This window comes from Diceros bicornis, chromosome 18, assembly GCF_020826845.1.
Source record: "Diceros bicornis minor isolate mBicDic1 chromosome 18, mDicBic1.mat.cur, whole genome shotgun sequence".
Lineage (NCBI taxonomy): Eukaryota > Metazoa > Chordata > Mammalia > Perissodactyla > Rhinocerotidae > Diceros > Diceros bicornis.
The window spans coordinates 63,513,058-63,537,100 of record NC_080757.1 but is presented as its reverse complement, the minus strand read 5'-3'; the positions used below and the strand labels follow the sequence as shown (position 1 = coordinate 63,537,100).

General features: G+C 44.0%; 1 protein-coding gene across 2 annotated transcripts in view; it reads right to left on the bottom strand.

Annotated features, from left to right (window-relative positions):
• Positions 1 to 23,393, bottom strand: part of LOC131417912 (ral-GDS-related protein-like) — a 150,955-nt gene extending 127,562 nt beyond the window's left edge. For both annotated transcript variants that reach the window (XM_058562008.1, XM_058562011.1), the window contains exon 1: positions 23,144 to 23,393. The gene's annotated coding sequence lies outside the window, so the exon portion shown is untranslated. The remainder of the gene's footprint in view (positions 1 to 23,143) is intronic.
• Between the last annotated feature and the right edge of the window lie 650 nt (positions 23,394 to 24,043).

The window sequence follows — 24,043 nt, the reverse complement described above, 5'->3', positions numbered from 1 at the left end:
TGTTAGTGTCCACCTCTACGGTCTGCAGGTGGACAGCAAATGTTTGGGGGTTCAGAAAGTTGCCCAGGTCGTATGGTTGGTAAGGGGTGGAGCCAGGATTCGGGCCCAGATCATAGGAGACTGGATGAGGTCTGGGTCAATGATATCAGAGGAAAGGCCTACCCCACCCCGCCCTGAGAGCCCAGCTGCTCACCGCATCCATCACGGTCAACTGCTCCACCACCAGCTTAGGAGGGAAGGCCGTAGGTTGTGCTTCTTCTCATGCTTCTTAGCCACAGGTGGAGATGGACTTCCCACTAGAAATGATGGTCCAGGTGACTCCAGCTCAGCAGCTCCCACTCCTGCTGCAGCCGATGTCGGCCCTTGCTCTAGCTCCAACACTGCTGATGGAGGGGACACTGGCTCCAGTGCTAGAGAGGGTGGTGTCAACGGAGCTGGAGCCAGCTCTACCTCCACCACTGCCCACTGCTCTGCTTCTGCTGCTGGCTGAAGCTCTGCACCTGGCGCTGGAGCGGGATAAAGAGAAAGGTTCACTCACATAGCTGACTTTCCATGTGTCCTTCTAAATACAGGAAAGATCCCACTTCCTTTCCAAGAATAGCCAGCCTGCAGTCCCCCTCACCCTCTGGCTCTGCCTCAGTGGCCTCCAGAAGCTCACACCAGTCAAAGGAAAGAGGGTCACAGCAGCTCAGCTCTGAATCAGGCAAGGTTTCCTGCATGTACATCCCCTTTAGCTTGAAAAAGAGACAGCCCCTGACTGGTCCCACCCTAGTTCTGGTCCAACCCCATCATCTCAAGGTCCTGAGTGTGGAGGCCCTCTGCTCCTGTTCTCATCTTAGAGCAGCACTGGATGGTGTGGGTGGCCTCATGCACCTGCCCCTTGTCTAGTGAGTTGGTGGACTTGAAACCATTGGGCAGCTACTCGATGACCTCCTGAGTGGAGTTCTGCAAAGACTGCCTGGGAGCTGGGCCAGAGGGAATCAGGGGCTGCCCGCACACTGCCACTGTGGTCAACCCCCAAGAGAAAGTCTGCTCCTCAGTTCAGGCACAGAGGTCATCCTGGCAAAGAACTCTGGTCAGGAAGGGAAGGAGATGAAACCTCTAGGGCTCAATAACATACGAGTTGAGCAGCTCACCTTCTCATGCTGCCAGCCATGACTGGGTATGAACATGACAGACCCACCAGACTTCCGACACCTAACAACCAGCTCCTGCCCAGGAATGGCCTGCCCCACATACTCTGCCTTCCCCACACCACACAGACACACAAACACACACAAACACACGATGAGGGGCCTGGATTTTGGGGTTGATCAGGTGGGATCACCGTTGTGTCCTGGTCTGCACTAACCTTTCCTGGGCTGCCCCATGTTACCCTTCACTGCCTCCTGTCAGACACCCAGAGGCATCAGGGATGAGGGCTGAGCCAATGTAGGCAACAATCAAAAAGATTCTTTTTCTGGGCTTTTTTGAGCCCAGATCCTGCAAAAGTTGGGATACAACAACAAAACATTTTTGCCTCTTGACTGTCTCCTGTCAAGTGAGCTGGATGGGGGACTGTGGGTGCCTGGTTACCAGAGTTCAAAGATCTGTTGAGGCCTAGGACCAAGGAGATGGGGTCATTTTTCAAGATTCCTATACCTGGACCCCTTACCTCAATCAGATTTCTCCAGAGCTGCCCCCTGAGCCCGGGCTGCTCACCCTCCTCTCTCATGTCACTTCCTGAACTGTACACAAGGAGCCTACACAGACCTAGCCCCAGCTCCCAAGAAACCTAACTCAGGTCCTTGCTTTGAGGAGACAGAGATGAATGCAGACATCCTTTAACTTACCAGTTCTTCATCCTGGGATAGTCCCTGTGCCTCTCAGGTCCTCCCCAGTCTCCAAACCTACACCAGGGGGATCAGGCTAGAATCTACTTCCTAGGGACCTCACTGGTGTATATGAGATAATATCTATTACCCCTGTGGGCTGGTGTCACATGTACATAAGGCACAAAATTAGAGATGGAAGAATAACAAGAAGAGGTAACAGGTAGCACAGAACACCACTCAAAACAGGCCTGGGTTCTAGCAATGTGATATTGGAACAGTCACTCCCAACTTGGCCTCACTTTCAGGTCAGCATCATGAGGGGGTTGAAACTAATGGAAATTTAGATACTGCCATCCTGTGGCATTAAACCATTCAATTGTTTACTGTTTTATGGAGAATGAGACCCAAGTGCCTCATCTTGGCCTATGAGGTGGGCAGCCTCCACAGTGGTACCCAGTAAGCCCCACCCATGGTATAGCCATCCCCGTGGAACCACTAATTAGTTAGTAACTGGCTTCTGAACATAATAACAGCCAAAGTGATGGGATGTCTTGTCTAAATTTTAACTACACAAGTCTCTCACTTCCTCTTACTCCGTCTTTCATGTTTCATCTCTCTCTCTCTCTCTCTGTCGAATCCTTGTAACTGAGGAACCAAATACCAGTGTTTTGGGACTGCCCAATGTGGAGGCCTATAGAGGAGAAAAGCACGGGTGTGCCCAGGCCAACAGACAGAAAGAAACTTAAATTCTCAGTCCAAACTGAACTCTGAAGTCTGAGAGTGAACTTTGGGGCTAGTCCTCCCCCAGTTGAGCCTCAGTTGAGGCCACAGCACCAACCTGTTCAACTCACTGAGGCAGAGGCACCAAGCTGAAACGTGCCTGATTGCTGATCCACACAAATTGTGAGATAGTCAACATTTGTAGTTTTGAAATGCAAGGTTAGGGGCAATGAAGTCAGAGAGGGAAAGGTAACTGACACAGCCTACCAGGCCCTGGCCCTACCTTCCACCCCAGCTCCTGTTCTCTCCTCCCAGCCTCCCTCCAGCTGCACTGGCCACATTTCTAACCTCCTCTGGCCAAACTCACTTCTGCCTGTGAGACTCAGGACCAATGGTGCCATCTCCCTGACACACTGCTCCCAGACCCCTGAAGGGCTGGCTCCCTCTTGTCATTCTGGTCCTAGAAAACGTCACCCCAGTGAGGCCTTTCAGACCCTCCTACTCAGTGATGCCCAGCCCTCCCTCACAGCCCCCTGATGTGTTTCTCTACAGCACTTGCTCTTTTCTTGCTCCTGTTTTTGCTTTTGTCCATTTCCCCTCTAGGCTGTGAGCTCCTGGCAGGCAGGGACCACTTGGTCATTTTCATCCTGCACTTTGGCCCACCAGGGCACCTGGCACAGGGTGAGTGCTCAGTGCACAGCTGCTAAATGAGTACATGGGAAGATCTTGCACCCCTCTCCCTGCTTCTGACCAACTGTGATTGTGGAGATGAACACTAGAAATAGGAGGTACAAGTTGTTTCTGAGGTAGAGGGACAGCCAGAAAGACCTCTGCTTGACTCTTCTCTGCTCCAGGAGGTCAAGAAAAGTTCAGTGGACACCGTGTAAATTCCGGGTTTACAGGAGAAGGAAAGGACTTGATGTATATGTATATTATGTAATGGTTACCAAAATAAGTTTAGTTAACATCAATCACCAAGCAAACATAAAAGATTTTTTCCTGGTGATGAGAAGTTTTAGGATCTACTTTCTTAGCAACTTTCAAATGTACCACACAGCAATGTTAACTTGCATAGTGCTGTATATCAAGTATATCTCAATACAACTGAAAAAAATAAAAACAAAATCTAACTTGCCACCACTGACACAAGAGGCTGCCCGCCCCCTGGTGGCCAGCACTAGCACTGCAGCCCTCACCAAAACTCCACCAAACAGAAAGGAACCATTCTTCAGATGTGCTCAAGGCAGAGGCTCTCCAGGGTCCCAGAGGTAAAGGAGCAGGACCTGTCGGCTTCGAGAGAGTGGGGTGAATCTTGGGAGCCTACCTTTCCCCCCATCTTGCTGTCCCCCACCAGGTGTCTTCTTCATTCCTGAGGCATCCAACCTCAACCAGGACAATGACTCCCCCCTGCCTCCAGATGAGGACCCCGAGGATCCAACAAGAACTGGTCTTCTCCCTCATCTCTAGACTTGGTGTCCAGTGCTCTGGCATCTTCTTCCTTATCCCCAGTTCTCATCCACCTATGCCCCCATGTCTCCTCAGTTCTAAATGATCTCAAGTGGGTGGAAAGCATCTTCTCAACATTTCAGAGCACAGTAGGTCATGAACAGAGAACCTAGTCCAACAGACACATTGCGAGTGCATGGAACACTTGGAGTCACCTGCTGGATGCACTCCATTTTATACAGGAGGACCCTCACTGAGGTATTCTCTCCTGTTCCCAATGCCTACACAAGGGGAGGATGGACTCATCACAGTTCTGGGTGCCCACAGATGTGGACTGCAGGATCCCAGTCCTGTGCTCCCCAGGCTGGGCCAAGGATGGGTCTGGAACAGACAGATAGGCAGAAACCTAGGAAGCTTAGGGATTCCTCTGCCCATCTCTGGGCATGTATCTAGGAGAACGAATGCCATGGTCCCCTGGGAGAGCTGCCTCCCATCTCTCTCCCTCCTGCCTCTTGTCACTTCCTCCGGGTCAGCTCTTTCTTGACTGTGCCTCCATGGCCCCCACATGAGAATTCAGTGTGAGTGGGGGTGCCTATGCACATGCTATGATGAGGAGAGGAAAATGATCTCATATGGAGAGGGGTGGGCAGCAATCCTCTAAGATCTTAATGCCTCTCATTGCCAAAGGAGACCTGAGGGAAGGGGCGGAGCCTTGGCCAAGGAAGCTGGAGCTCTGTCTAGTCTTTGGGACCCGGACTACCTCCTGTGGTCTGGGCCAGTACTTGCCTCTTTCTGGGCTAGTTTCCCAACAGTACAGTGAGGGGTAAGATGTGCAACAGCACAAGCGTGTGCTCAACCAGGACAAGTCATCAGGCCCCATAGATACATTAAGTATGTTTTAATGTGTACTGAAGACATTAATATTGTTGTGCAATCATCACCACGATCCATCTTTAGTCTTTTCATCCTACAAAACTGAAACTCTATACCCATTCATGAATAACCCCCCATTCCTCCTCCTCCCAGCCCCTGGTAAACACCATTCTACTTTCTGTCTCTCTGAATCTAGCGATTTCAGCAACCTCATAGAAGGGAAATCACACAAGGTTGTATTTTTGTGACTGGCTTATTTCATTTAGAGTAATATCCTGAAGGTTCATCCATGGTGTGCCATATCTTAGACTTTCCTTCCTTTGTTAAGGATGAATAATATGCCATTTTATGTATATACCACATTTTCCATATCCATACATCCCTGGACAGATAGCCTAGCCGGGCCCAAAACCAAGCCCAAAATAAAATGGGGCCCCAACCAGACTTTTATCAACGGTCCCCTGGAGACTACTTTCTTAAGCCACGTTCCATATATTTACTAAGGATCTAGTCTTGGGCCATGAGTTGTTTTTCAGAAACTCCGTTTTTCCTCCTTGAGCAAGTTTCAACTGGTTTGAACCAGTGAGACCACAAGACGGCTGGCAAGACTCAAACCATCACTGCTGTTTGAGTCAAGTGACTGGAGGATGACGTAGGGGACCAAGAACTCAGCTGCCAATCATGTTAAGGACACTGCCTTTTGAACGTGGGATGTATGACAGAACATGAAAATCTACTTGCGCAAAATGCGTAGGACTGCCCCCAACCTCCCACACCCACTCCTTTGCCCTTAAAAAGCCCTTTCAACTGCCCATTGGGGAGAAGGATTTAACCTTTGGCTCCTGTCTCCCTGCTGGCCAACCTCGTAATAAAGCTTTTTCCCTTCTACAAGAGCGGTATCTCATGGTTGGCTTAAGGGGTGCATTGGGCAGCGAGCCCTTCCTCGGTTATGATACTTGGGTGGCTTCTATGTTTTACCTATTATGAATACTGATGCTATGAATATGGGTGTTGAAATATGTTTTGAAGAATATGCTTTCAACTCTTTGGGGGCGTATATACCCAGAATTGAAATTGCCGGGTCTTATATAATTATATTTTTAATTTTTTTTTAGGAATTGCTATACTGATTTCTACAGCAACTATATATTTTATCTTCCCAAGACAGTGCACAAGGGTTCCAACTTCTCCACATCTTGACCAACACTGGTTCTATTCTTTTTCTTCTTCTTTTTTTTTTTTTTGGATGCCATCTTTTTTTTTTTTTTTTTTGATCCATGAATGTGAGGTGGTCTCTCACTGTGTTTCTGATTTGCATTTCCCTAATGATTACTGATGATGAGCGTCTTTTCATACGCTTATTGGTTATTTACAGATCTTCTTTGAGGAAACGTCTACTCATGTGCTTTGTTCAAATTTGATTTGGGTTGTTTGATTTTTGTTGTTGAGTTTAGGAGTTCTCTATCTATTCTGGATATTAAGCCCTTGTCAGACACATGGTTTGCAAATATGGTCGCCCATCCTGTGAGTTGTGCTTTTACTGTTGATAATGTCTTTTGAGATACAAAACTTTTTAATATCCATGAAGTCCAGCATGTGTACTTTCTTATTTTATTGGCTGCTCCTTGGGGGTCATATCCTTGAAATCATTACCAAATCCTATCTTGTAAAGTTTTGTCTTATGTTTTCTTCTAAGAGTATTATAGTTTTAGCTCTTACATTTAGGTCTTTGATCTATTGGGAATTAAGCTTTGTATATGGTGTTAGGTAAGGGTCCAAGTTGATTCTTTTGCATGTAGATATCCACATTTTCCAGCACAACTTGTTGAAAGGGCTTTTCCCCTTTGAATAATCTTGGCACCCTTGTCAAACATCATTTGATCACATGAGTGAGGGTTAATTTCTGGGCTCTCAATTCTGTTTCCATTGGTCAATATGTCTGTCTTTATGCTATGACAATGCATTTTTGATACTGTAGATTTGTAGTAAGTTTTCAATCAGGAAGAATCAGTCCTCCAACTTAGTACCTTCTTTCAAGATTATTTTTGGTATCTGGGCTTACTTGAGATTCCATAAGAATTTTAGGATGGGTTTTTTTCTATTTCAGCACAAAACGCCCTTGGGATTTTGGTAAGGACTGCACTGGATTTGTTGATCTCTTTGGATAATGTTGACATCGTCACAATAAGGAGTCTTCCAATCCATGGTGATGGGATGTCTTTCATTTCTAGCAGTGCCGGGTGGTTGTTCAGGTTGAGGGGGCGGCACTCCTAGAGGTAGTCGTGCAGAAACCCACAATTCCTCCTCTCTGTGCCTTCACCATTTCCTTAGAACTCATCAACCATCAACAGAAGAGAAAATGCATGTAAAATGCATGTGGGAAATTTGCAAGGACTGGGTGTGCCAGTCAGTGCGCACCCAGGATCCGAACCCGGGCCCCCAGTAGCGGAGCATGCGCACTTAACCGCTAAGCCACTGGGCAGGCCCTGGTGTCTTGTTTTAAACACATGACTTCTGTTGGTCCTTGATTTCCCCAGTTACACCCCAGCTGTCCTTTCACTGACCATTGTTGGTCACACACCCACTGCACCTGCCTCCAATCCTTCCCCTTCAACACCGTAATCTCACACACAGCTCCTCCCGACACTATCATGGCATCTCCCACCATACGTCCCCTATACCTTCCATACAGCCATCAAGATGCTTCACAAACACCATCACCATTTATGTCCAGTGGGCTGAGAGGGCTGCCCGTGCACTGGGAATCAGGAGTCACAGGGTCTGTCACTTGGCCTCCAATCACCTACTGTACCCCAGATGAAGGGCTTACCCTGCGGAGACACTCACTAGTAGCCAACTCCATCGAACAACAACATCTTTGCCCCAGGCTTCCTTCAAAATTATCCCCGCACTTTCTGCCCCAACTGCTCCTTGAAGGGTCATTTTGGGGCAGCCTTTGAGGCCACCTTGGTGATTTTGTGCCCAGGCCCAGACAGCTCTTGGCCCACAAACACTTTAACCATAACCTCTGAAATCATATAGCACAGGTAACCAGTGAATGGGTGCAAATTACTGGTTTTACCTCAAGACACCTAAGGAATATTTCACACCAGGAGCATCCACTTTTGGGTTTTACTGTGGGCTGATATCACAAGGTTCTCATCCAGTGAGCTTCTCTCTTCCCCAACCCCGTGAACAGCTTTCTCCAGGCTATATTGTGTAATGCATTATTGTCTCTCTCTCAGCCTGCTTCTCTCAGGTCGCAGGTCCTTTGAGTTTCCTGCTCTGACTAGCTACCATCAACCCATAGAAACAATGTCAGTCCTATAGCACTGGGTGTTCAGTTCTACTAGGATTGACTGACTGGACTGGGCACAGGTGTGGTGGCCCTACCCACACAAAATCAGGAAACTGAGGCAACTAAGAGGTATCAACAACCTTAACACAACATGGACAACAACTCCATAAGAACATATCCTAGCCCTTGAACAACAGTCTCATGAGTCTCTCGCCTAAATGGTTTTAGAAAATGGCCTGGCCCTAGACTGTCTATACCGGCCAAGGAAGGAGGGGTTGGTGCCTTTCCTAGAACCACTTGCTGAGTGTACATCAACAGAGAAGTTCAAACCTACCTCCACCAAATGGCCCAAGAGGTTAAAATATTGCATAATATTACCCAAATCTTTGAATAGATACCAAAGGCCCCCGAGATCACTGACCTATTTTCATGGCTGGTCTCTCCATGTTGTGGACAATGGAAATGGACTGGATTTTAGATTGTTGCTTGTATAATCATAGGATTTCTTACTATAGCCCTCGTCGGATGTTCACTCTCTTGGCTACAACCTGCCATACTCCTAATAACTCCATTAATTACACTTATTAAATATACTAACCAACTTAAAATTAACCAATACCCTGATTAACTTTAAAAATTCAAAATTTTTATGTGGAAAATCTGCTTAACGTAGAATACACCGTTTTAAGCATTTCAAAGTATACATTTCTGTGGCTTTTAGCACAATGATTATGTCATGTGGCTATCACCACTATTTAATTCCAGAACATTTTCAACACCCCCAAACAAACCCATACTCATTCACACTCTATTTTCTGCTAACCCAAACCCATGGAAACAACTCATCTGTTTTCTCCCCCTATGGATTTCCCTATTCTGGACAGTTCATTCAAATGGCATCATGTTATCTATTGCCTTTGTGGATGGCTTCAGTGAGCACACATGTTTCAAGGTTCACCCATGGCCTAGTATGTAGCAGTACTTAATTCCTTTTTATGGCTTATAATATCCTATATTATGAATAGGCCACATTTGGTTTATGCAGTGATAACTGGATAGAAATTTGGATTTGTTTCACTTTTGGACCATTGTGAACACTGTTGCTTTGAATGTCTATGGGCAAGTTTGCTCTTTTGGACATATCTACCATGGGCCTCTCCAGGTCAATGGTAATTCTAGGTTTAAGATTTTAGAAAATGCCAAGTTGTTTTCTGCAGTGGCTGCATCATTGTACTTTCCCACCAGTAATGTATGTGGGTTTCTCTTTCTCCACATCTTTACCAACACTTGTTATTTTCCATTATGTTGAATATAGCCTTCATTTTGAGCATGAAATAGTATCACATTGTGCTTTGAATTTGCATTTTCCTAATAATTAATGATACTGAGCAACTATCTTGTGCTTATTGGCCATCTATGTATTTCCTATTCCAGTTGCTTACCCCGTTTCATTGACTTGTCTTTTATAATTGAGTTCTAAGAGATCTTTATATATTCTCAAAATAAGAGCCTTCTCACTTATATAAGTTGCAAATAGTAGGAGACATCAAAGACCCACTTTTAACAATGGATAGAATATCCAGACAGAAAACAGGAAATAGCAGACATGAAAACATTAAATACTAAATGGAGCTATCAGATACACACAGAACATTTTACTGGACAGCAACAAAATGCACACTCTTCTCATGGGCACACAGACTATTTTCCAGAACAGATCACGTGTTAGGTCACAAAACAAGTCTTAACAAGATTAAGAAGACTGAAATAATACCAGGTAACTTTTCTAAACACAGTGGCATGAAACCAGAAGTCAATAACAGAAGGAAAACTGGAACATTCGTAATACGTGGAAGTTCAACAAAAACTCTTAAACTTAAAAGTAGATCGGGGGCTGACAGGTGCTGTAGCGGTTAAGTGCATGTGCTTCGCTGGTGGTGGCCCGGGTTCGGATCCTGGGCACGCACCGATGCATGCTTGTCAGGCCATGTTGTAGTGGCATCTCACTTAAAGTGGAGGAAGATGGGCAAGGATGATAGCTCTGGGCCGGTCTTCCTCAGCAAAAAGAGGAGGATTGGCATGGATGTTAGCTCAGGGCTGATCTTCCTCACACAAAAAAAAGGTAGATCAAAGAAAAAATCAAAAGGGAAATTAGAATATAGCTCAAAACATACAAAAAGAAACAATAGGGGCCGGTCCGGTGGCGCAAGTGGTTAAGTGTGTGTGCTCCACTGTGGCGGCCCGTGGTTCGCCGGCTCAGATCCCGGGTGTGCACCAACGCACCGCTTGGCAAGCTATGCTGTGGCAGCGTCCCATATAAAGTGGAGGAAGATGGGCACGGATGTTAGCCCAGGGCCAGTCTTCCTCAGCAAAAAAAAAATAAAATAAAAGAGGATTGGCAGATGTGAGCACAGGGCCAATCTTCCTCAGAAGAAAGAAAGGAAGGAAGGAAGGAAGGAAGGAAGGAAGGAAGGAAGGAAGGAAGGAAGGAAGGAAGGAAGGAAGGAAGGAAGGAAGGAAGGAAGGAAGGAAGGAAGGAAGGAAGGAAGGAAGGAAGGAAGGAAGGAAAGAAAGAAAGAAAGAAAGAAAGAAAGAAAGAAAGAAAGAAAGAAAGAAAGAAAGAAAGAAAGAAAGAAAGAAAGAAAGAAAGAAAGAATAAACACACCAAAACTTCTAGGATGCAGAAAAAGTAGTAGTAAGAGGACAGTTTATAGTGATAAACTCGTACATTATAAGAGAAGAAAGATGTCAAAGAAACAACCTGACTTACAACACACAGCATTAACAAAAGAAAAAAATGAAACCCAAAGTTAGCAGAAGGACGGAAGTCACCAAGAGGAGAGTGGAAAAAAATTGAAAGACAGTATGGAAGATCAATAAAAGTAAAAGTAGAGTTTTGGAAAAAATAAAATTGAGAAACCCTTAGATAAAATATCTAGGAAAACAAAGATAGATGACTCAAACTAAATCAGAAATGAAAAAGGAGGCATTACAACTGATGCTTCAGAAAGAAAAAGATCAGAAGAGACTATTCTGAACTAGTGTACACTCATAAATTGGGTAACCTAGACAAAATAGATAAATTCCTAGAAACAACCTATGAAAGCTGAATCATGAAGAAATAGAAATCTTGAACAGATCAGTAACAAATAAGCAGACTGAATCAGTAATCAAATACCTCCCAACGAGAAGGGACTTCTCCACCCTGCCTGACCTTAGCCAGCCTGCCCCAGTGCCAGGCTGACTCCCGTGGACCTAGCTGGCTCCCTGTAAGTTTCTGCAAATCCAGGCCCCTGGCTCACCCTGGAGCATGCCAGCTCTGGTGGCCTCAAGCAGCATCCTTGACACCAGGCTCCCACCAGGCTCCTGGGAACCCAGGGCCCCATCTCAGCCTAGGAGCTGCCATCTTAAACAGCCCAAGGTGGCTCTTGTGACCACAAGCGGTGTCCTTGGCACCAGGCTCCTGGTGGGCTCTGGTGAATCCAGACGCTGGCTCACCCAAGTTCCTGCGTACTCCAGGCAGCCACAGGCAACACTCAGTCACAGGCAGCTTTTGTACCAGGGCACCCATTAGGCTCCCACACCCCCAAGACCCCAAGTCACTCCAGCACTTGCTGGCTCCAGCAACCCCAGGTAGATTCCATGGCACCAGGCTCCCCAAGAGCTGCTGGGGAACTTAGGCCCATGGCTCACCACACCACCTGCCAGTTCCAGGAGCCATAGACAGCTCTCATGGAACCAGGCCCCTGGCAGGCTCCCACAAAATCAGGCCCCCAGTTTACCCAGGTGCTTGCTGACTCAGGCGGCCCCAGGCAGCTCCCATGGCACCAGGCACCGGCAGGTTCCCATGAACCCAGGCTTCCATCTTGACCCAGTGCCTGCTGGCTTCTGCAGCCTCAGGCAGCTCCTGTGGCCCCAGGATCCCAGCAGGCTCCCAGGAATCCAGACATCTGGCCTACCACAGCACAAGCTGTCTCTCGTGGTGCCAGGCTCCTTGCAGTCTCCCATGAACCAAGGCTCTCAGCTCATCCCAGCACTGGCGAACTCTCATGGACCTGGATGACTCCTGTTGCTGCAGGCTCTCAAGGAGGACCTGCCAAACCAGGCTCCAGTGGGGCTACTCATGAACTCAGGGTCCCAGCTGTGCCCAGGGCCAGACACAATACCATAGACCTAAGCTTTCCACTCACCCCAGTACCAGGCTGCCCAAGGACTCCAGCAGCAAGCCTGCACCTGGACACTACCAGATGGCCTACACAGGACTCCTAGATGGGATGACTGAGAAGGCTTTGGTTTGCTAAAGCCAGTCTGTAAAGAGTGGAAGAGGTGCCTACTTCCTCAAATTTGCAAACACCAATGGAAGGCCACAAGGATCATGAATAATCAAAAACCCATCACACCCCCAAAGAAAAAGAATAAAACTCCAATGACTGACCAAGCAATGGAGATATAGGAACTATGTGACAAAGACTTCAAACAACCCTCTTTGAGAAATTCATAAAACTCTAAGGAAACATAGATAGACTACTAAATGAAATAAGGAAACAGTGCACGAACAAGTGAGAAATTCACTATGGAAACAGAAATCATTAAAGAAAAACAAACAGAAATCCTAGAGTTGAAGAACACAATGTCTGAACTGAAGAATTCAATAGAGAGCTTCTAGATCAGATTCAACTATAACAAGAAATAATTAGTGAACAAGGAGATGTGTCATTTGTAATCATCCAGTCAAAGAAGCAAAAAGAAAAATGGGAATGGATGGGAACGGGGAAAGGCAGTGTGAATTATGGGATACCATGAAAAGAAATAGATAAGCATTATTAAAGTACCAGAGGAGAAGACAGGAATAAAGGAAAAGAGTGTTTACTTAAACAAAATAGCAGCTGACACCTTCCCAAATCTGGAGAGAGATTTATACATCCAAGGTCCTGAAGCCAATCTGTCAACCTAAAATTTCAAACTAAAACTTTCTTCTCCAAGACACATTATAACAAAACTATCTGAACTCAAAAAAGGATCAAACAACATGATCAAGTTCAACATGATGCAAATCAATGAATGTGATACACCACATTAATAGAATGAAAGATAAAAATCACAAAATAATCTCAATCGATGCAGAAAAAACAGTTTGACAAAATTCAACAGCCATTCATGATAAAAATTCTTAATAAAGTGTTACAGAAAGAACATACCTGAACATAATAAAAGGTTTACATGACAAAACCCACAGCTAACATCATATTGAACAGTGAAAGTTTGAAAGCTTTCTTGCTAAGACAAAGAACAAGACAAGGGTGTCCAGTCTCAACACCACTCTTCAACATACTGCTGCAAGTCTCACCCAGAGACATTTGGCAACGAAAAGAAATAAAATACATCTAAATTGGAAATGAAGAATCAAAGTGGTCTCTGTTTGCAGATGATATCATTTTATATAGAGAAATATGTAAGGACTCCCCCCCAAAATTTTAGGACTAATAAACGAATTCACTCAAGCTGCAGGAGACAAAATCAACATGTAGAAATCTGTTGCCTTTCTGTACACTCACGATGAACTATCTAAAAAAGATATAAAGAAAAAAATCCTATTTACAATAGCATCAAAAACAGTAAAATACTCATAAATAAATTTAACCAAGAAGGTGAAAGATCTAGACACTGACAACTATAAGACATTGATGAAAGAAATCAAAGACACAGAGAAATGAAAAGATATCTTATGTTCATGGATCAGAAGAATTAATATTGTTAAAATGTCCATGCTACCCAATGCCATCTCAAGATTCAATGCAATTCCTAGTAAAATTCCCATGACATTTTTCACAGAAATGGGACAAACAATCCTAATATTCATATGGATCCACAAAAGACCTCCAATAACCAAAACAACCCTGAGAAAGAAAAAGCTGAAGGCATCACATTCCTGATTTCAAATTTTATTACAACTCTATAGTAATAAAAACTGTAATGATACAGGTGTAAAAAGAGACACATAGACCATTAGAACAGAATCAAAGGCCCAGAAATAAAACCACACACATACACTTTGCTAAAAGTTGATGAGTCAGCTAAGAAGACTCCATGGGGAACAGATAGTTTCTACAATAAATGGTGTTGGGAAAACTGGATAACCACATGCAGAAAACTGAAATTGGACCCCTATTTTACAACACTCTAAAAGTAATCCCAGGGCCGGCCCCGTGGCTTAGCGGTTAAGTGCATGAGCTCCGCTACTGGCGTCCCGGGTTCGGATCCCGGGCCCGCACTGACGCACCACTTCTCTGGCCATGCTGAGGCTGTGTCCCACATACAGAAACTAGAAGGATTTCTCTGTGCAGCTATGACACAACTATCTACTGGGGCTTTGGGGGAAAAATGAATAAATAAATAATTAATTAATTAAAAAAATAAATAAATAAAAGTAATCCAAAATTGAATTAAAGACTTAAATGCAAGACAGTAAATATAAAACAACTAGAAGAAAATATAGAGAAAACAGCCCCAAGAAACTCATCTTGACAATGATTTTCTTGGATATAACATCAAAAGTGTAAACAACAAATGTAAAACTGAACAAGTGGGATGACATCAATCTAAAAATCTTCTGCACAGCAAATAAAATAATTGGCAAATTAAGGGGTTAATATCCACAGTATATAAGAAACTCTTACAACTCAACAGCAAAGAAACCAACAAAACAATATGAAAATGGTCAAAGGACCTGAATAGATACTTTTCCAAAGAAGACATAAAAATGGTTAACAGGTACATGAGAAGATGCTCGTAATCACTCATCATCAGGGAAGTAAAATCAAAACTACAATGAGATATCACCTCACATCTGCTAGAATGGTTATTTTCAAAGAGACAACAGACAACAAGTGTTGACGAGGCTGTGTAGAAAAGAGAACACTGTGCACTGTTGGTATGAATGTAAATTCCTACAGTCACTATGGAAAAAATTTGGAATTTTCTCAAAAAATAAAAATAGAAATACTGTATAAATGAGCAATTCCCCTTCTGCTTGTATATGCAAAGGAAATGAAGTCACTATTCTGAAGAGATATCTGCACCCCTATGTTCATTTCAGCATTAATCACAAACTGAGGACGTGGACACAATCCATGTGTCCATCAATGGATAAATAGATAAAGAAAATGTCAGACATATGTATATATACATGAAATATATAATGGAATATTATTTAGCCATGCAAGAGAATGAAATCCTGCATTTTGTAACAACACAGATGGAACTTGAGGCATTACGCTAAGTGATATAAGTCAGACAGACAAAGACAAATACTATATATTCTCACCCATATGTGAAATCTAAAAAAGCCCAACTGAAAGGAATAGAGGCTAGAATGGTGTTTGCCAGGACCTTGGGCGTGGGGGAAACGGGGAGAGGTAAGTCAAAGTGCACAAATTTCTAGCTGTAAAATGAATAAGCTTTGGGGATCTAATGTACAACATGGTGACCATAATTAACAATAATATATTATAGACTTGAAAGTTGTTAAGAGAGTAGATCTTAAAAGTGATCGCTAGAAAAAACAAGTTAATTATGTGAGGGAATGGAGGTGCTAACTCACTGTATTGTGGTAATTCTTTCAGAAATCATCATCTTGAACACCTAAAAGTTACATGTGTTATATGTCACTAATATTTCAAGAAATAAAAAAAAAAATCTCTCAACAAATTAAAACCCAGGACCATATGACTGCAGTGGTGAATTCTACCATACATATAAAGAAGTTTTAAAAAGAAGCCTTCTTACACTCTGTCAAATATTGAAAAAGAGAGAACACTTCCAAACTCATTTTACGACGCCAGAATTACCCTGATACCAACACTAGACAAGGACACTAAAAGAAAATAAAATTACAGACCATTACCCCTGATGAACATAGATACAAAAATCCTCAACAAAATACTAACAAATTGAATTCAACAGCGTATTAAAAGAATTATACACTACCACCAAGTGAAATTTATTCCTGATATACAAGGGTAGATTAACACACAAAAATCGATCAATGTAATATGCAACATCAAGAAAATGAAGGGGAAAAAACATGACCATCACGATTGATGCACAAAAACCAGTTGACAAAATTCAACAGCCTTTCAGGATAAAACACTCGAGAAACAAGGAATAGGAGGAAAAACACACAGCAAACACAAAACTCAGTGATGGAAGACTGAAAGCTTTTCCTGAAAGCGCTAAGATCAGGAACAAGGCAAGGATGCCCACTTTCACCACTTCTATTCAACACAGTACTGAAGTTCAAGCCAGAACCATGAGGCAATAAAAATAAATAAATAAAAGTCATCCAAATTGGAAAGAAAGAAATAAAACGATCTCTGTTTGACGATGATATCATCTCATATGTAGAAAATCGGAAAGACTCCACAAAAAGCCGTTTGATCTAACAGAGAATTCAGGAAAGTAGCAGGATACAAAGTCAATACACAAAAATTAGTTGCATTTCTACACATGAACCGGGAGCTCTCTGAAAAGGAAATTACAAAAACAATTCATTTATATCAGAAAGAATAACATGCTTAGGAATTAACTTAACCAAGGAGGTGAAAGGCTTGCACCATAAAAACTACGAAACACTTCAGAAAGAAATTAAAGAAGACATACATAAATGGACAGATATCCCATATTCATGGATTGGAAGGTTTAGTATTGTTAAAGTGTCAATATTACCCAAAGCAGTCTACCGATTCAATGTAATCCCTATGCAAATCCTAATGATGTTTTTTGCAGAAATAGAAAAACCCGTCCTAAAATTCACATGGAATCTCAAGGGACTCAGAATAGCCAAAACAATCCTGAAAAAGAAGAACAAAACTGGAGGACTCACACTTCCTGATTTCAAAACTTACTACAAAGCCACAGTAATCAACAGTATGGTATTGGCATAAAGGCAGACATAGAGACCAATGGCATAGAATAGCTAGCCCAGAAACAAACCCTCACATATATGGTCAAGTGATTTTTGACAAGGGTGCCAAGATAGTGCAATGGAGAAAGGTTTCTTGTCAACAAATGGTACTGGGAAAACTGGATATCTGCATGCAAAAGAATGAACTTGGACCCTCATCCAACACCATATACAAAAATTAACTCAAGGGTATAAATGTAAGACCTAAAATAAGAAAACTCTTAGAAGAAAACAGGACAAAATCTTTATGACACCGGACTTGCCAATGATTTCTTGGATATGACACCAAAGGCACAGGTAACGAAAGAAAAACAACGGACAAATTGGACTCCACGAAAATTTTATAAGTTGGTACATCAAGAGGCACTGTGCATAGAGTAAAAAGGCAACCCACAGAGTGGGAGAAAATATTTGCAAATCATATTTCTGACAAGAGACTGGTATCCGGAATATACAGAGATGTCTTAAAACTGAACAACTAAAAAACAAGCCAATTCAAATATGGGCAAAGGACTTGAAGAGACAGTTCTCCAAAGACTTATGAATGGCATATAAGCACATGAAAAGACGCTCAACACCACTAATCATTAGGGAAATGCAAATCAAAACCACAATGAGACACCACCTCACACCCACTAAGATGAGTGCTACAGGAAAGACAGAAAACAACATGTGTTGGTCAGGATGCGGTGAAATGGGAATCCGTGTACACTGTTGATAGGAATGTAAAATGGTGCAGCCGCTATGGAAAACAGTATGAATGTTCCTCAAAAAATTGAACATAGAATTATCACATGATCCAGCAATTCCACTTCTGGATATACACCCAAAAGATCTGAAAGCAGAGCCTTGAAGAGAGATTTGTACACCCATGTTTATAGCAGTATTATTCACAATAGCTAAAACGTGGAAACAACCCCAGTGTCCACTGACACATGAATGGATACACAAATTGTAGTATATCCATACAACAGAATATTATTCAGCATTACAAAGGAAGCAAATTCTGCAATATGCTACATGTGTATTAACCTTGGGGACATTATGCTAACAGAAATAAGCCAGTCACAAAAAGAAAAATACTGTATGATTCCACTAACACGAGGACCTGAGATGAGTCAAAATCACAGAGATGGAAAGTGGAATGGTGGCTGCCAAGGGCTGGGGGAGGGGAGAAGGGAGACTTACTCTTTAATAGGTATAGAGTTTCAGATTTATAAGAGTAATGGGGATGAATGGTGGCGATGACTGTGCAACAGTGTAAATGTATTTAACCTCACTGAAGTATACACTTAAAAATGGTTAAGATGTCACGCTTTTTGTTATGTATATTTTAACTCAATATACAAAAAGAAAAAAAAAGAAATTAGCTATCAAGGCACAAAAAGACATAGTGGACTTTTAAATACATATTGTTAAGTGAAAGAACCCAAATGGAGAAGATTATATACTCTGTTCCATAGTTTTCATATATTCCAATCACAAGACATTCTAGACAAGGCAAAACCATAGAAACAGTATAAAGATCAGTGTTGCCAGGAGTTGGAAGGCAAGGGATGAAGAGGCAGAGCACAGGGAATTTAGGGCAATCCAATTCTTCTGTAGGCTCTGTCATGGTGGATACATGAGATTATGCATTTGTCAAAATCCAAGTACGTGACAGTGAGACAGTGAACCCTAATGTAAACCACTGACTTGGTTACGAACACTGTAGCAGCATCAGCTCCTCACTTGTAAGGAATGAACTGCACTAACACAGGTGGTCATGCAAGATGTTAACAGTAGGGGAAACTGTAGGGGAGGAGGGAGAAACGCTTTGCATTGTCTGCTGAATTTCTCTGTCCATCTAAAACTTTCCTAAAAACAATCTATTAATTAAAAATTAATCAATGGAAGGTAGGGAGTGGGTAGAAATATGGAGGAAACAAGAATATCAGAATATTAATGTGTTGAAGCTGGATAATAGGGACATGGGGGGCTATCACACTTTTCGGTTTAATTTGTGTATGTTAAAGGTTTTCCACAATAAAACATTTTTAAAGCTCCAGGTTAAATCTAGATTATATGTACAAAGAATCAAAGAATGTGAAGAAAACATATTTTTGAAGCAAGTACTCAAGGGGTACACTGAGGGAATGTGCAATCACACTGGATAGAGAGTGAACGTCCTGGTTCCACCAGGAAGGTTCAGAGCTCAGTGAGCAAGGCAGGGGACAGCACAGTCAGGGAAATGACAGATAATGAACACGGAAAAATGTTCGCCCTCGCTGGTCACAGAAATGCCAACGATGGGCCCTGACAGAACTGCCAGAAGATTTACAACGTTGTGACACTCACAGTTAGAGCGGGCTCAGGGACAGTGTACCACGTCCTGTGAGAAGCCCAATCATCACCGGCTTTCTGGAGGGCAAACCTCTCAAACCCTGGAACTTGCAGGCCACTGGCCCGGCTGTTCTGTTGTACAGAATCGGTCCAAAAACAAAGGTATTGGGTAAAGATGATAGACTGAATAAACACATGTAGAGCCCCCTTGACATAAAATCCCTAAAAAATGACCCAAAGATTCCTTGATTGTTGAATAAATTCATAATAGCCCTGAGAACCATCAAGAGAGCTGACATTTTGAGGAAGACATCAAAGAGAGACAGCAGCTGGTGACCGGGGACCCCAGTGGGGAGCTCCTGGTGGGCCATGGAAACCAAGCCAGAGCGCCCTCTCCCTCTCCCCCTCCTCCCCCTGCCGCTCACCTAACACCTCCTGCATCGCCCCTCCACTCCCAGCCACTGCCCACATCACAGTCCAGGAACACAGGAAGAGAGGCACAGGGTGCCCTTTCCACCAGCACATCTGTCCTCTTGTTCTCTGCACCTCCCCTGGCGGTGAAGCCCAGCCCTGCATCTCCTCAGGGCCCAGCATGCTCCTCCCTGACCCTCAGGCTCCTCCTCTCCATCCGGTCCTACCTGCAGCAACTGTTAGCTCATCTCCACCTTACAAACAAAACTCTCCCTTGGACGCATGCTCCTTTTTGGCTATTGTCCACTTTCCTGACTCCCCTTCATGGCTAAACCTCTTAAGTAAAGTGTCTCATCCCTACTGCCCTCCCATGGCCCCCCTTCACCCACTCTAGACCCAGCTTCATTCCCACCCTCTCAAGGAGACTGAGGTCACCAGTGATCCCATGTGGCCAAGTCCAGCCATCTTCTCTCCATTCTGATCAGAGCTGTATCCCACCCAGCAGAGCACCCCTCCTTTCTGCAATACCCTTTTCCCCTCGTGGCTCCTGCGACTCCATGCTCCAACCTTTCAGTCTCCTTTCCTGGACCCTCTTCAGCTGCACCTCTGTAAACACTGCCTGCTCCTAGGCTGGGCCCTCATCCCTTCTACAGCTGCAGTGTCTCCAGGAGACCTCATTCAATTCCATGGTTTTAAACATCTCTGACCTCATCCTGACTCTGCAGACACACTGATGCAACTTTAAGAGGATAGGTGCTGGCTCCCCAGTGTCAGCACCTAAGAAGTATTTCAGACTCGATTCCTTTCAAAATTTTACTGTCATATGAGTTCCAAAATAGCATCAAATATTTCCAAAAAGGAGGAAAAATTTGGCAACAATAAATAGTAGTGAACAAAGTAACCAATAAAACGTCTACTTGCATATAACCATTGTTGCTTGATGGGGAAAATAAGAACATAGAACTAAGTAAGATCAGACAGTCTCGAGCTGGGGAGTGGAAGGTGATGTGTTGGGAGTGTAGAACACAGAAACTGATCGATTCTAAGCATTTACAGAAAGAGAGGCAGAAATCGTTGTTCCTAAAAGCTGAAAGACACCCACTAGAAGAAGAGAAAAATCATGAGAAAGCCTAACAAATTAAAAATTAAATTAAATGGTAGACTCAACTTCCAATTTATTGATAATCACAATTGTAAATGGATCAAATTGCTCTATAAAAAGATGAAGGCTCTCAAGTTGAGTTAAAATATAGTTATAAAATAAAGGGATATAATATGGTTGAAAATAAGGAGATAAAGAAATAAGACTTTAAATGGGACAAAAAGGGGTTCTCTGTGTTGATAACTGTCAGGAACACTTATACACCTAACAATATGGTCTTGAAACATAAAGCAAAACTGGACAAACAAGAAGACACAGGCACCTCAAGAATCACAGGGAAACCTACCTTACCTCTCTTAGAAATCCACAAGTCAACTGATACAGTAAGTTAGGAAACAGATCTGATGATGAACACAGAAAAGCTAGATCTAGACTCAGCCCAAGGGACAACAACATAAGCAACTAGTGGAGAGGAAACATTCTTCTCAAACCACAATGAAACAGTCACCACAATGGACTGTGTGCTAAGCCACAGTGAAATCTCTAAAGAGTCCAAAAAGCAGAAATCTATGTGACCATATTACCGGACTTTAAAACAATAAAAGTAAAAAATAATCACAAAATATTGGCTCCCCTCCCCCAACCTATCCACTTGAAAATCTATCCAAACCCTTCTAAATCTCTCAGGTTAAAGAGGGAATCCAGACAGACAGGACAACCTCTTTAGAAATGAATAGCAATGAGAGGAGCATGAGACAAATCTATGGCGTGGGGACAAAGGAAGAGAAGGGACACAGCCTCCACTGCAGGTATCAGGGAATATCAACTCTACACGAAGAAGCTGAGCACTTCCCTCCAGGAGCCAGAACAACACCACAATAAAACCAACATCAGCAGAATGAAGTGAGGATTCACAAGACAAGAACAACAATGTAGACCTGAGCAATGGAGTCAAGGGCTGACTGTCTGGAAAGATCTGTACCAGTGAGAAACCTTGCGCAATCTGACCAAGAGGAACAGACAAAGGCACCAAACTGTACCATCAGGTACAAGAAACTACAGAAACAGCTTTAACGTGATAGGGGAACATAGGGGATAACTCTGACCAGGACATCAGCGGTCCTCAACTGGAGCTGTCCTTCCCCCGGGATGCATCTGGAAACACGCAGGATGGGTTTTGTTTCTTGCTTTGTGTTTTCTTAATGGTTGTTGCCCTGGGGGTCCGGGAGGTCCTGAACAGCCTGTCATATAGAGCCGTTTCCCTCCTGAAGTGTTACTGACATCTGGGAAGACAAGCACTGATCCAGATTAAATGAACAATGTGGTAGGGAAATGTTCTCCATGGGTGTATAACAGGCAAAAGATGGTACCCTCAATACATAAGGAATATCGAGAAACCAATGTTTACAAGGACTAAACTGTAAAAGAGCAGGAAAATCAGAAATGTAGCCAATAAACACACCAACAATATTCCAACCTATTTGTACAGGTAGAGAAATATGTATGTAAAGCACAGGAAATAGTCTAGGAGATTACACACCAAATTTTACTACCAACAAGGAATAAAAGTTGGGAGGTATGTGAGAAATAGGAGTTTTTACCACTTGTTAGCTTGTATATTTCTGGAGTGTTTTAATTTTTACAAAAGAGAATGTATTCTACTCAAAAAGATGTTTCAAATTTTAAAGAAATTATTAAAATGTTCAAAATGACTTCAGTTCAAGGATATTCATTAAAACATGAAGGGAAAGAACCCCCCCATGACTTTAAGAGTCTCCTGTAACTATTCTAATAGTTACTATGTCGATTTTATTTCACATTTAGATCCTAACTCATTGGAATTTACATTTGTGTGAGGGATGCAACAGAAGCTGATTTTCTCCTGTTCAAGTGGAAAACCAACCATCCAGGAACCATTCATTGCGTAGGTCTGGCTTTCCCAGCAGACCTGCAATGCCTCCTTCCCCACCTGCTAAACCCTGACAACTACCGCTGCCTCTCGAGCGCCCTAGAGCGAGCGGGGTGAGCTCTGCAGCCTGGGCTCCCTGTCTACAAGGGGCAGCTACCAGCAGAGCCTTCTCCCAAGACAGCAGCAGGCATGCTGCACACAGAAGTGCTCAGGGGCCGTCTGCTGCGGAGCAGGAAACCCCTCATGATGAGCAGGCAGTGGGGGAGCCCCGAACACTGGCACTGACCTCGGCGGGGGGCAGCAGGCTGCTAAGGCAGGGAGCCCCCTCCCTTCAGCTCGTCCAGCTCCTCCTGCAGCGTGTGCACCTGGCTGTCGGCAGCTGCCCCTCTACAGCTCGCCGTTCTTCTCCACCTGCTCCCGCAGGCGGCACCCGTTCTCCTGTTCCCCCGGGAGCAGAAGCAGTAGGAGTGCAGCAGTCGAGGAGATCTTGGGCCCCCAGTGCTGACAGGATGACTCAACTGAGGGACGTGGGGCCGGTGTTGCTGTGCTCGCCCCGCACAGCTTCTGCAGCTGGCTTCAGGGTGACATCCGTCGGAGGGTGAGGGGCTCTGGGAGGGTTTCTGAGGCATCATTGTGAATGATGAACTTGGGGGTTCTGGGCCAAGCTCTCATCAGGCCCCAGGCTGGTCCCGCTGCAGCTGGGCTCCACATCTCTCTTCAGCCTCTTTTGGTCAACAGCCTCTCAAGGGACAGATGGCCTCTCTTGAGTGTGCTCTGAGAAGAAACTGTAAGAAGGAAGCCAGCCAATAAATCTGCACGCCCCGATCCTGAGGGATAAAGTCATCCACGGAAATGCCACTCTTACCCAGCAGGCCCTGGCTGGGAAGAGGGGGTCTCATCACCAGCATCTACAGCAGACGTGTTTGCATCTCCTTGGCTGCCTAATGCTGTGGAGGCCACACTGTCTCCTGGAGTTCCTTCCAGAGACTGCGCCCAATCCTGACCTGCAGCTCCCTGGGTGGCACTGGGTGCGTGTTCACCCTGCAGAGCAGGTTACTTCCACTTGCGGGCCCTCAGCTTTTCCCTCAAGGACCACAATAAACCTGAAACTCCTTTCCCATCTGCTTCACGCGCATGTTCCTCAGGCCCCCGGTGGCCTTCCTAGTGTCCTTTCTCCTGGGGCGGC